The sequence below is a fragment of the Protomyctophum parallelum genome, assembly GCF_964188405.1.
Source record: "Protomyctophum parallelum genome assembly, chromosome: 2".
In the NCBI taxonomy this organism is placed as follows: Eukaryota; Metazoa; Chordata; class Actinopteri; order Myctophiformes; family Myctophidae; genus Protomyctophum; species Protomyctophum parallelum.
Window position 1 is genome coordinate 52955197 of NC_139699.1, and position 12723 is coordinate 52967919.

Sequence of the window (12723 nt, forward strand, 5' to 3'; positions counted from 1 at the left end):
AATGCATGGACATGAGAGGTTAACCACTAAGTCCTATTATACTTGATTGTATGACAGAAGAATAGCAGATCTATATAACCTCAAAACACGTTGCATTGCAATGCATTGTAAGCTTGTAGATGTGCTATTAAAAAGGTAATAATAATAATTAAAATGTTTGGAAGTCAAATGTAAAGAACTTTTCTGACAATTTAAGCCTATAATGGCATGCCCAAAATGTTGAGATGCTAGTTGTCATATATACAAACAAACAAACAAACAAAAAAGATAGTGAACATCCTTTGTCATATTGAGAAGAATTGGAACAGACAATGCAAGTCAGAGAAGAATTAGATCAGACAATGCAAGTCAGGACAGCACATGAGATGCATTGTCAACTCAAAACAAATCTATTCCCCATTCCTCTGCACTTTTTAGTTACTTCATGACTCAGCCAGGAGTTCAACCGAACAAATTATTTTTCCAAAAGTTGCCTGCAGTTAACTCACCGTTCTCAAGTTTCTTTGTGTCCTCCGTCTGATAGATCAGACCCCGCTGCCCGTGGACCCACCGGGCACGGCAATTTCCAATCAAAGCATACAAGCATGCGTAGGCAGTCTGACTATTTATAGCCGGCCTACAAATAGGCAACGAGAGCACATCACACTTCCCAAAAACAGCCTTCGGACCGTTTGATCAAGAACAATACTTGAAGAAGTCTATCTGAAAGAGAAGAATCCATACTAATAATCTTTGTATCAAATACAAGGTCATCCCACATTTGGTGCCCTTCCAAATCAAGGGACAGGGGATTTAAAAAGTTACTGCTGAAACACCCTCTGGGAAGGAAATGAGTCTTTCGAGGGGGGCCAAAGTGTCTCTCCCTGGTCTATCCTTTGCAGCGAACTGCCTCCTAAACTCTGGATATGGACGGTAATAAAAGATTCATATGAGCCTGTCAGTCAGAGTACTGACACCACCCTTAAAAGTCCATTAATAAGAGCAGTAAATTCATTGCAGTCGTGCTGGTGTCCAGTCACACAGCGCCTTCCTTTCCAAACATAAATGTGTTAAGTTAGACTAAGGCTTTCAGGGAATTTTGTTTGTGCAGAATATATGGAATACCTTTAAAAAGACATCCGTCTAAAATGGGAGAGCTACAGTATGCTTGTGTTTACTTTGTACTGTCTTTGTAAGATGTCATCCATCTCCTTCAAATAAGAGGGTGTAGTGAAGTAGCCCAATACTCAAACTTTTTCATGTCAAGAACCCCCAAATTATGTATTTGGCCACTGACCCCAATCTGAAAATAATGTATGCCAGCTAGAGACCCCCATATAACGTTGATGTTAATTTCTTCACGACTTTTAGAAAATAGCCTATATACATGTAGGCTTAAAGTGGTTATTTTGATGCTATATTGACAAATTTGCTGGGGACCCCCTGGAACCCCCTCAAAGCCCCCCAGACCCCACTTTGAGAAGGGTGTAGTCCTCTCTGGCTTGCATTGTCGTGTGACTTACAGTACAATTGCTTTGAACCCACAGAGGAAAAGCAATAGAAATAGAACAGCCTTATATAGTCTAATCCCACAGGCAGCTATGGCCCCTCATCTCTCTCTTGCGCACACACACACACACACACACACACACACACACACACACACACACACACACACACACACACACACACACACACACACACACACACACATTACAGCACAGTGTAATGGCAATGTTTTCATGAGTAATTTTTACAATTTTCTTGCCTACTTGAGACCAACGGAGCCCTTGTGGAGTACATTTACTCAAGTGCTGTTCTTGACTAAAATGTTGAGGCACTTTTACTTTACTTTAGTATGCTCATTGTTCAAAGATTTATAATAAACTCCACTACATCTCAGAGCAAATATTGGACATTTTACTCCACTACAATTCTTTGAAAACGTAAGCCGTAAGCCCTATTTTGTACTTGGTCTATTCAAAACTAGCAGATCTATCAACTATTTTCAAAGGAAAGAATGACCATTTTGGAAAACCTTGTGAAACGAGACATTCTGCATAACGAGTGCATACTTTCTGGTACTGTAAATAGCCTACATTTTGATGCCAATACTTTTGTACTCTTACTCAAGTAACATTTTGAACACAAGCCGTCAAGATCTCTACATTGTGGCATTGCTACCTTTACGTTAACAAAAATGTGAGTAGGCCTATACTTCTTCCACTACTGGCTGAGTGTCAATCAAAATGCTTTCCTTGTTACCTTTAACTTGAATTTGTATTTTCTTGCATGCCGACAACTCAACAGACTTGGAACTGGCAGTACCAATACAGATTCCAGCTCCCCTGAATCTGTTCCCTGTAAATCAAGTGTCAAATACACCAATCAGAATTCCTCCTCACGTTACACTACAAAGACTCTCGTCAGATTGCACATGCCTACATTAGGTTCCAGCTGCACGCCTATTTTGTAATTCTATACATATTTCTTCCCGTCCAATTTCCATCCATCTATCATGAGTGTCTCTCGGTGAACTTTCACTGCTGGCAGGAGGCTGATATGGCGACTAAACAACAAGTTTACCAATACGACTTGTTTCATAGTAATGAGACATCCATCTTATTATTTCTTCTGTGTAATGCACGCTTTATTTCTATTGTTTTATTCCAGTAAGTGCCTCTTAACTGATGTATTGCCTTTTTATATGCCGCTGGAAAGCACTTTGTATGACTCTGTTTTGAAAAGCGCTCTATAAATAAAGTTTATTATTATTATTATTATTATTATTATGCATTTGGCTGTGGACACCCGGACATCCCATCTGAAAATATTTCGTGCCAGGGACCCCATACAAGATTTGTTATATTAAAATGTTAAATGTTGATTTAAATAGCAGATCTACAAGCTCACAATGAGTCACATAGTGCTTCGTTAACTTGCGAATGTAGTCTACAGTATATAGGATTAAAGTGGTTAAACCGAACTTTGAGAACCACCAGGCTATAATATGTTACAAAATTAGCTAGTTTCGTGGAAAAGCTGACTATATCACGTGAACTTTGACAGTAACCACATGACACTAGAGGGCCTGTCAAAATGGGCAAAAATAGACATTTCATTTAGACAAAAAATTGCAGATACAACACACAACGCTATCCTTGCTATTATACTGTATAGGAATTAAATGGTTATGAAGAAGAAAAAGGAGGAGGAGAAAGGTTTACGAATATACATCCAGAAAGTTGTAAATCGGACATGTCAAACATGACATTCAGTATGCATAGTGAAAATAGTGCAAATGTATTGTGTACACACTGTCAAGTACATAGTTCTAATCAGGCCAGGTATTGTTATTGCACGTCCAGTGATGTGTGGGAGTAGCTAATGTCCTGGTTTAGATGAATGCAGGTCTCTGAGGAACACATATGTCAGTCTGAATAGTTTTGCAACACCTCCGGGGTCAAACTGGGTGGCAGGGGGGGATGTTGGTGGAACATGTTCCGCAGAGACTATGCTAACACAACAATACAATATTACAAAAAGATGGGGAAAAGTAATCATTCTAGATGTTATAAACTAAAGAGTAAGAGTAAAAAATAGAAAAAGTGCTCCTCGGAACACAGGTCTCCACCAGGTCAGGAACGTTTGTTGTGGGTGTGCATTGTTTGGTATTGAGTAGGGGTGTAACGATACATTTTAAAGGTTTCATGACATTCATTTTTAGTTTTAGTACACCCAAAAAACCTGAACTTTGGTGGTCTGGAGTTTTCTCTGGGGTTTGGAAGCCTTCTGAGCTACAACGAAAACAGGCCAAACAGTGACATCTTCTGGCAAATCCCATTGACATATGGGATTTGCAGGAGGTGACATCACAAACAGCAGGAAAATTTGAACACTTGTTTGAGCCAGAAAACCCCAGACCACAGAAAATCTACTGAATGTTAAAAGTTCATGTTTTTTGTGAGCAATTGAGCTAATTTTCTTTTTTACTAAAAGTTATTTTTATGTCACAATCCCTTTAACAGCGATATGATACGTATCACGATACATGGTTGACGATACGATACATGGACGATATTCGTTCATTATAGTGATACGATACGATTCAATGATTTGAAATCGATACAGTAACTATTTAGCAAAAACAGTGATTATCTGACTAAATATATCCAGAACAAGGTTGATGCAAGGGTAGCCTCGGAGACCGCAGGCGTTTTACTTTCAGAGGAGAAAAAACGCCTGGTCATGAGAACTGGCATGTGCAGAGGGGCGTCACTCCAAATGTGGTGATGTCAGTGTTTTCCGCTGTGTGGAGTCGGAAGCAGAGGCGGGCAGGGGGATGGGGATGTGGGCACATAGGTTGGTGAACCAATAAGAAGTCGCCTGGCGGCCTCAGCCGGGAAATAGTTCCGCCCCTCTATGCCCAGAAAAGTATAGGTCTCTTTCAGGCTAATTTGAAGCAAGGAAGCCCGCACAACTCCAATTCGTCTCAATGTCTCTGTACATTCTTACCGGGCGCGGTCGGGGGAAAGTTAACTTTACAAGAAATCTCTAAGAAGAGAATACTAGCACTCACGGTCGTTTAAGGCACTTTATTATTTTATGGTTGGCATAGTATGCTGCAGAGCAGACAGCACAACGTACGCGTTTCGGCTTGGAGCGTAGCATTCTGTAAACAACAGGAAGTGTCACTTTTATAGTGTCTGTAGGTACGACACCTTCCCTTGTCCGTGTCGATACAAACATTCAGCCAAAACCCAAAAGTGCAATCATAATACAGGAAAATTCACAATATTTATATATGAGAAATATATGAAAATGAATAGGGCATTACATGCCAGTCTCTGAGTCCTTTAGCCAATATGAAGGTACAGATAATGAAAGATTGAATATGCAAAATGGGCACAACTCTTTCAGGCTAATGCAAGGGTGGCATTTGTTCCTCAACATGTGCGTGCAAAGTTATAGGTCTACAGCAATTGGACGCTGCGTTCATGATTTGAAGCATGTTGTTCAAAACAGGCCACACCTGCAAACTTTAGATGTCAATCTTAGACAACCATGATAGAATATAAAATCACACCCGTGTGAGTGGTGCAACTCCGTGTGGGGGTCCAACAGTGACACTAGGTTTTGAAAACCAACCAAATGCTATTTTCATGCTCAGACACAGCCAGCCAGCCAGCCAGGCAGGCAGGCACACACAAAGCTACTTGAAGTAGTTGCACCACTTAAGAATTCCATCCATGGAGTGTGCGTTTAAGTTCCAATGCGATCAAGCCAACGGTGCCGGAGATGAGGTAATCACAGAAGGTCGCACGGACGGACAGGGTGCAAAACATAGTCTCGCCATGCCTTCGGCCTGGTGGAGACAACTAAAAAAGTGTGGTCCTGGGTGTGCAGGTCTCCACCCCTAGTAACCATGACCTCACACAAACCAAATGGTCGGAATAATAAGATTGCAGAATTATGACCGTAACAACGCCTACCCAGGGCCTGCAACATTTGTAAGGCAATCATAATCTGACTGATACTGATCTGACTGATCACTATAGATTATTATTTAGGACAAATGTTTGGGGAGTAGTGGCAAAAGGTGTGTTTTGGACAAAACATGATGGGGTTTGGTCCCAAAATGTGTCCCAGGTCTCGGCCAATTGTTTGGGAACTTGTTTAGTCTAAAGTAGCCGGGATGGTGATTTTAATATAGGTATGCAGAGACCACTCTCTCAAAGGACTTCGTCACCATGGGTGTCAATGCAACCGGGCTAAAGTCATTCAGCCTTATGATGGATGCTATATGTGGCACAGAAACAATGGTGACTGACTATAAGCATGTGAAACAGTAGCTAACTAGAAAAAGTGCCCTTCCGGGCACAGGTCTCCACCAGGTTATCCACAGATCCGTGCAGTTAGAGGTAAAAACACTTTTCGGCCAGTTATAGCGCCACCTTGAGGCTGAGTTGAAATTGTTCATGTGGCATTTCGTCCTCGGCCTAGTGGGAATGTGGGTGCACAATTTCACGGAAATCACGCGATGTGTTCATGATTTGCAGCATTTTGTTTGAAACTGAGCACTCCTGTGAACTTTGGAAGCCAATCTTAACCAATCAGGATGGAGTCTGATAAATCTGAAAGACCCGTTTCGTTGAATGGCTCTAGAGAGACTGTGTACCAATTTGCGTGATGTTTGGACAAAATCTGTAGGTGTACTGTGCAAAAACTTGTTTTGCACAAAGCGGCCTCCTGGTGGCGCTATAACAGGCCGTTCTGGAAAGTTTGGGGCAGAGGTTCATGGTTGGCATCCAGGGAGTGTGTGTGCAAAATATGGCATCGACCGGGTTAACGGTGGCCGAGATTAGCTGTTCACGGACACACGGACGGACGGACACACAAAAGGACGGACGGAGTGCAAAACATACTCTCCCCACATGCCTTCGGCCTGGTGGAGACAATAACAGTGATGATAACGGCGGTAAACACGTCCGCCTGCTGAACAGCAGCACAGTCCTGGAGAACACCGTCCAGGTGTTCCATCACACTCCGCCGCTTTTGTGGCGTTCACACTGCCAAGCATGCGCTGCACACTGTGAGGGAACCGTGTCATTCACTGTTGGTGGAGTGCTCACTGTCATTGTCCCTGTCAATACGGGCAAAGAATGGGTTGAGCCAACCAGGTGTCGCTGCTTGAAGGGTGCAGGTCATTGTTCTGGCTTTTTGGGCACAAACGGTACTCTGGCAAAGACCCCATCACTGTGACTATTGGTCGGATCTACGGTTCAACGTGTGAGGGCCACGTAGCGGCCCAAACTCTAGATGTGAGGTCCGCATAGCAGCCCAAACCTATAGTTTTATACAACTAAAGTACATTGGGCTTAAGTGGTTAAAATATGCTACTATCTAGCAACTACTTAGTTAGCTTCAGCCTCAGTTTTACTGAGGGGGATTGGGAATTTGGGATGTTATGATTCTTATTAAGAGTAACAAGGAAGGATAAGATCAGAAATAACTACAGTCAGCCCAGGTTAGAAGGTTTGGGGATGAAGCAAGAGGTGAGGTTGTGCAGAGGAGGGATGAGGGGTACATTAATTGGGAGAAGGATGCTGAAAATGGAGCTGCCAGGCAAGAGAAGAGGAAGGTGAAAGAGGAGTTTTATGGATGCTGTGAGAGAGGACGTACTGTACAGGTGGCTGGAGCGACAAAGGAAGATGCAGAGAACAGAACCAGATGGAAACAGATTATCCCCTGATGGGAATTACCTGGAAGAAGACGGGGAGAAATGTTTTTGATGATTTTGATTACATATCTATTTTTATTTTTGTATCATATTTCCGCTCTAATTAAGATAAGTGGGTGAGTGGAGAGCAGATTTGATGTTGCTATTGCCTCAAGATAACATTGTATTAATAGAGTAATAATTAATAAGGATACAGATGACGTGACTGGAAGCTCTGGCGTTATGCATAACAGTATCACCTTTCACTAACACCATGCTACACGCCTCTCCATCGGACATAGGGTGGTTACCCTGGCCCTTGAGAAAGCAAATGTAGAACCAGAATTATTATGTCTTTGTATATTACACTATTAAGTGTGTTGTTTTTATTTTGTAAAAAATAAATCATCAATTTTAGTTTACCGGTAAGTTAATTTCAAGAGTGGGTTTGCCAGATTCCGTTCACTTTTATTGTTTTTTTTAAGTTTCAGTATTAGTTTAGATTATTTTTTACACACACACACACACACACACACACACACACACACACACACACACACACACACACACACACACACACACACACACACACACACACACACACACACACACACACACACACACACACACACACACACACAACGATGTAAGCATCACTGCCTCCTCATAGTATCTATGACTAGATTGTTATTTTAGTTCCTGGACACTGGGATTGTCCAGAGTGCATCTATAACTCAAAGAGTGTAACATGGAACAAACTTGTAGACCACTTGTAGACCTAGAGTTAAATTCACAGCGAGGATTTTGCTGAGAAGCAGGCATTGCAGACTGCAATGCCTAAAGTAATCTCATCTCCAGTTCTCCACAGTGGCAACGATCACCATCTCTTGGGACATAAAAAAAGAAAAATTGTGACCTTTCAATATGCAGCCATGAACTGTCCACTGACAGAGTCCTGCTTCTCTGTTACACCTCTGTTAACACAACCTGAAAGAACACTGTCTACGCCTCTACGGCCTAAACTGCTGCTGCCAGTTAAAACTGTAATCCAGGACTTTTTTTAATGAAGAAAAATAAAACGTTTTCATATTTCTGTATGGTGGAGCATGTTAATAGTATACAACTACTACATCAGTATGGTAGATTATATACAATATAGCTAGTGCATTTGCATGGTAGAGTATGTTAATACAATAACAACTAGTACTTCGTAGGGATGGGCAATTACTAGGTCATCACATCGGTATTGACCGATATCGGCCTTAAAATGCAATATCGTTATTGGTAATAATCGGTAATAATATATCAATTTAATAGCATATATTTAATTTTGAAAGCTTTCTGTCTACTGACCTTCTTCAGGCATGCCTGAAGGTGGTCAGTAGACCGAAAGCTTGCAAAATAAATACCTTGATTGTGCACAGATCGGAGTGTGCGGAGCTTCCCTTTATTTTTTTGTGGTTTTGTGGTTCTTTTTACATTTTTATAATAATTATGTTTAAAAATAAATAAAAAAGCCTGATAAAAGACTTTTGTTATGATGAAGGCTGGAAATTCTATCAGTGTTTTCTTTTTCTGTATAATTAGGCAATTCCACTATGCTCCTTTTGGAACAGGTGTGATGAGTAACTTCTGTGCACTGAATAAGACAGCTTTCCTGAGGCAGAACATTATACCAATAATTAGTATGGATAAAATATATACATCCAGATGTGTCATGAAAGTCAGTTGAATGAGAGAGAGAAAAACTTAAGCCTATAGTTGTTGCTTCACTTCAATCCTCTTTAGTTTGAAAATAGAATATTGGGAATTACGTTAACGAGTAAAATGTGATTTTAACGAATCTTGTAGAGCATGTTAATGCAAAATAACTAGTAGATCTGTATAGTAAGTTAATACAATTATACTTACTGTAGTACATCGGTATGGTAGAGTATGTTAATACAATATAACTAGTACATTTGTATGGTATAGAGTATGTTATGTAAATACATTTTATAAATATGATTAAAAGGAACAGGTTTGGACCAGGGGAGCAGTCAGCCAGATATTTCGTGAAGCCTCATTTGAAATCGGTAGTTCATATAATGGCCTGTTGTGGCGCTGGACCGGACCCAAAAAGCCCCATAGCTCCATAGAGGCCCATGTATTTTGGCCCAACTTCACCTAGACTGTATTACCTTAATAAACATGGTCATGAATACTTTCTTCTTCCAGTCACTAGTTTAAAGTCTCATTTCTAATGTCATAATATTCTTTTTGGAAAATTATGGTCCCATTAATTAAAAAAATGACCATAAAGAAAAAAAAACATCGCGTATGTTCTGAGGGGCGTGGCTACCATTACAGTCTATGATCGGGATTCCCCTCCCACTCGAGTCAAAATAAAAACCAACGGAGAAGAAGGGGGGAAGTCCCGCCTCGTTGTCTGGGCAGCCAATGACCAGCTGGTATACAAAACGGAGCCAGCCAATGGCCAGCTGGTACCAAAGATGGCGACTTACATCAGGAATTAGCATATTATTACAGGCTTCATTTTACGTTCATGTTAGACCCGGGGAACGCTTTGTCCATATTTTTTACAGTCTATGGTTTGGACATACAGATGTACAATATACACACCATATGAACTATTGTACCAATACGTCATAAAGGCAGTTCATATGGATGTAGTTATGGTTAAGGTGAAGCAATGCATTGAGCTTGTGGATGGGCTATTTTTGCAACTTTTGTGTGGCACACTGTTGCATAAGTAAACACATTTATGAGCGGGAAATACATAAAAAGGCCAACAGCAACAATGTGTTGCCTGTGCCACAGGCATGCGGTAAATCACTATTACAACTATAACAGGCTGCAGTGGAACATGCTGTTCTAAGCCTGCTGGGACATTACAGTGGTAATGTCCCAGGGTTGGGCGGGTGGTGGGTGAGGGGACAACAGCATCTGTGGACAGACAGTGTTGCCATGTCCGCTTATTATAAGCTTGTTTCCAATAAACCAGTGATTTCCATGTCAAGGACCCATATTAATGTATTTGTCCAAGGACCCTCTACAAATATTCCGTGCCAGAGAATCCCATAACAGATTTGTTATTAGTGATCACGTTTTTATTTCATTTTTTGTTATGGTTACCAGATTTGTTGTTGAAATGTTTCCAAAATATTCCACATTTGTCACTTAAAAAAAAAAAAAAAGCAGATCTACAAGCTCACATGTCACATTGATGTGACACATTGTGAGCTTGTAGATCTGGTATTTTCAAATAGCCTAGTCGCTTCTTTTGGACTTGTTTTCATAGACCTGGTTGCTAATTTCTCTCACAATCTGGGAACACTACAGACAGAGGAACTCACAGACGGAGGGACTCACAGACAGACGGACAGGTGCAGTAACAAGCCTCGCTAATATCGCTGACAAAGAGGCTTGCAGGACCAAACACTGCCTTTGTCACATGTTTCATTTTGTTTGCTTAAGAACAAATTAGAAAGTACTTATATTTATATTATTTATTTTTAACTTTTCCTGTGGGAGGGATTTGTTTATTGATGTTTATATAATTTGGTCTGTTTTATTTTAAACTATCTGAAAAAAAGATATAAATATCGATTGTGTGATGTGAACAGTGGGAGAAGAGAGTAAAGAGAGGGATTGTACTGGGAATTGAGGTATACCTGTAGCGGTGTGGTCTGGTGAGATTATCACCCCGGAATATCACACACGCACACATTCTCACTTTTTTCAGAAATGTATTAATGGACAAAAGAAAATACATTATTTCTTTGAACAGGTAGTACATGTAAGAGACGAACATAACCATATGACTAGTCAAGCCAGTTCGGGTGTTTTGGTGGCACTTAAACCAAGAACAAATATTCTCAAATCTTCTAGAGCTGTAATAGGTTGGAATGCATTACCAAAGTGTATAACCAATACAAATACAAAATTCATCTTTAAAATCAAGTTAAAAGAACACCTTATGTAAACCATCCTGTAGTAACACCGGGAAAAATTTCAAATGTATAATTTGTTGACAGTTTTAATTGCACTACTTTTATTTCTTCTTATTTTATATTTCATTTACTATGTTTTATTTTGAGTTAGTGTTTGTAAACAATTTAAGTATTGCCTTTGTTATGTTAAATGTTTGTCTGTCGGACCCCAGGAAGACTAGCTTGTCAAAGCATAAGCTAATTACGACAACCTAATAAACAATAAACATGTTTGTGTTACTATGCATAACATTAAAGGACCACTTCACCACTTTTCAACCTATCTTCATTTAATTGGTCCTCACTAATGTTCATTATAAAATACCACAATTTATTTCTACTCAGTCTGTGTCCCATATGAGGGCTGTGGGCAGTTTAGAAACCCGTCAACCAGTGACTTTGTATTTGATATGTTTAGATCTTTATTATCGGGAGAATGATGGCTTCCATTATCACATTGCAACTTTTCATGCCGTTTCTATTAGCTTGGATTCCCCATCGAGGATGTTACTGGTTGACGGGTTTCTGAACTGCTGACAGCTCGTCCATGAGACACAGTAGAAACATTAATTGGCATTTTATCATGAACATTAGTAAGGACCAAAAAATGAAGATTGAAAAGTGGTGAAGTAGTCCTTAATATTTTAAAGAACTACTGTTTGCCATTCTAACCCTACACCAGAAAATAGCTGATCTATAAGCTCACAATGTGTCGTGCTGTGTTGAGTTGTGAGCATGTAGATCAGCCATCTTCGTTGTGCGAATTCTACTATACTTGTAGGGACATTTCCCCCTGACAAGTATAGTAATACAAGTACACACACACACACACACACACACACACACACACACACACACACAGTTGTTTTGATGTTTGACAGGTCTCTGTGGTAACTGAACTTGGCTTTAAAGGATCTACATGGTGACATCATCTCTTGGATATTCAAGTTGCTCCAAGGAAGAAGAAACAGGAGAAGACCTGACCCCCAGGACAGCTGTACAACAAACACACACACACACACACACACAAGTCTCTAGGCGGCTCAAGAGGAGTTGAGGCCAATAGAGCGTTGCATTCCCGCCCCCTACCAGGGCCCAGGAAATGATTCCCGTTCATTTTCCTCATAGACATTTCAAAAAGTATTTATTTAAAGACGTTTTAAGCCTCATACAAAGCCAATTTGAGTTGTGACAAATCATGACAACAAAAACAATTTCTTGGGCAGAACAAATAATTAGAAAGAAGATAAAAACGGCAGGTTACAACACTTTTTTACTTTTTGAAATGTCTATGGGAAAAATGCATTGGGAATTATTTCCTGGGCCTGGCTTCGTCATGAAAGGGGGCAGAACTGCGACGCTCTATAAGGATATGCTGAAATAAGTCTAGAGAGGGACTGGCTGCAGCATAATTATGTCGTTGATTACAATGGGGATGTGGCTTTCTAAAAAATACTTCATGCTTTGAGTTTATTAGAATTTTCATGTTTTAAATTGATTGATGATAAAGTAGGGTATGCTTCTAGGGCTTCT

General features: G+C 40.3%; 2 protein-coding genes across 3 annotated transcripts in view; both read right to left on the reverse strand.

Moving 5' to 3' along the window:
* Positions 1-685, reverse strand: part of LOC310854987 (alpha-protein kinase 3-like) — a 35704-nt gene extending 35019 nt beyond the window's left edge. For both annotated transcript variants that reach the window (XM_083759793.1, XM_083759792.1), the window contains exon 1: positions 489-685. The gene's annotated coding sequence lies outside the window, so the exon portion shown is untranslated. The remainder of the gene's footprint in view (positions 1-488) is intronic.
* Positions 1-12723, reverse strand: part of ctsh (cathepsin H) — a 111489-nt gene that overhangs the window by 69281 nt on the left and 29485 nt on the right. The window lies entirely within an intron of this gene.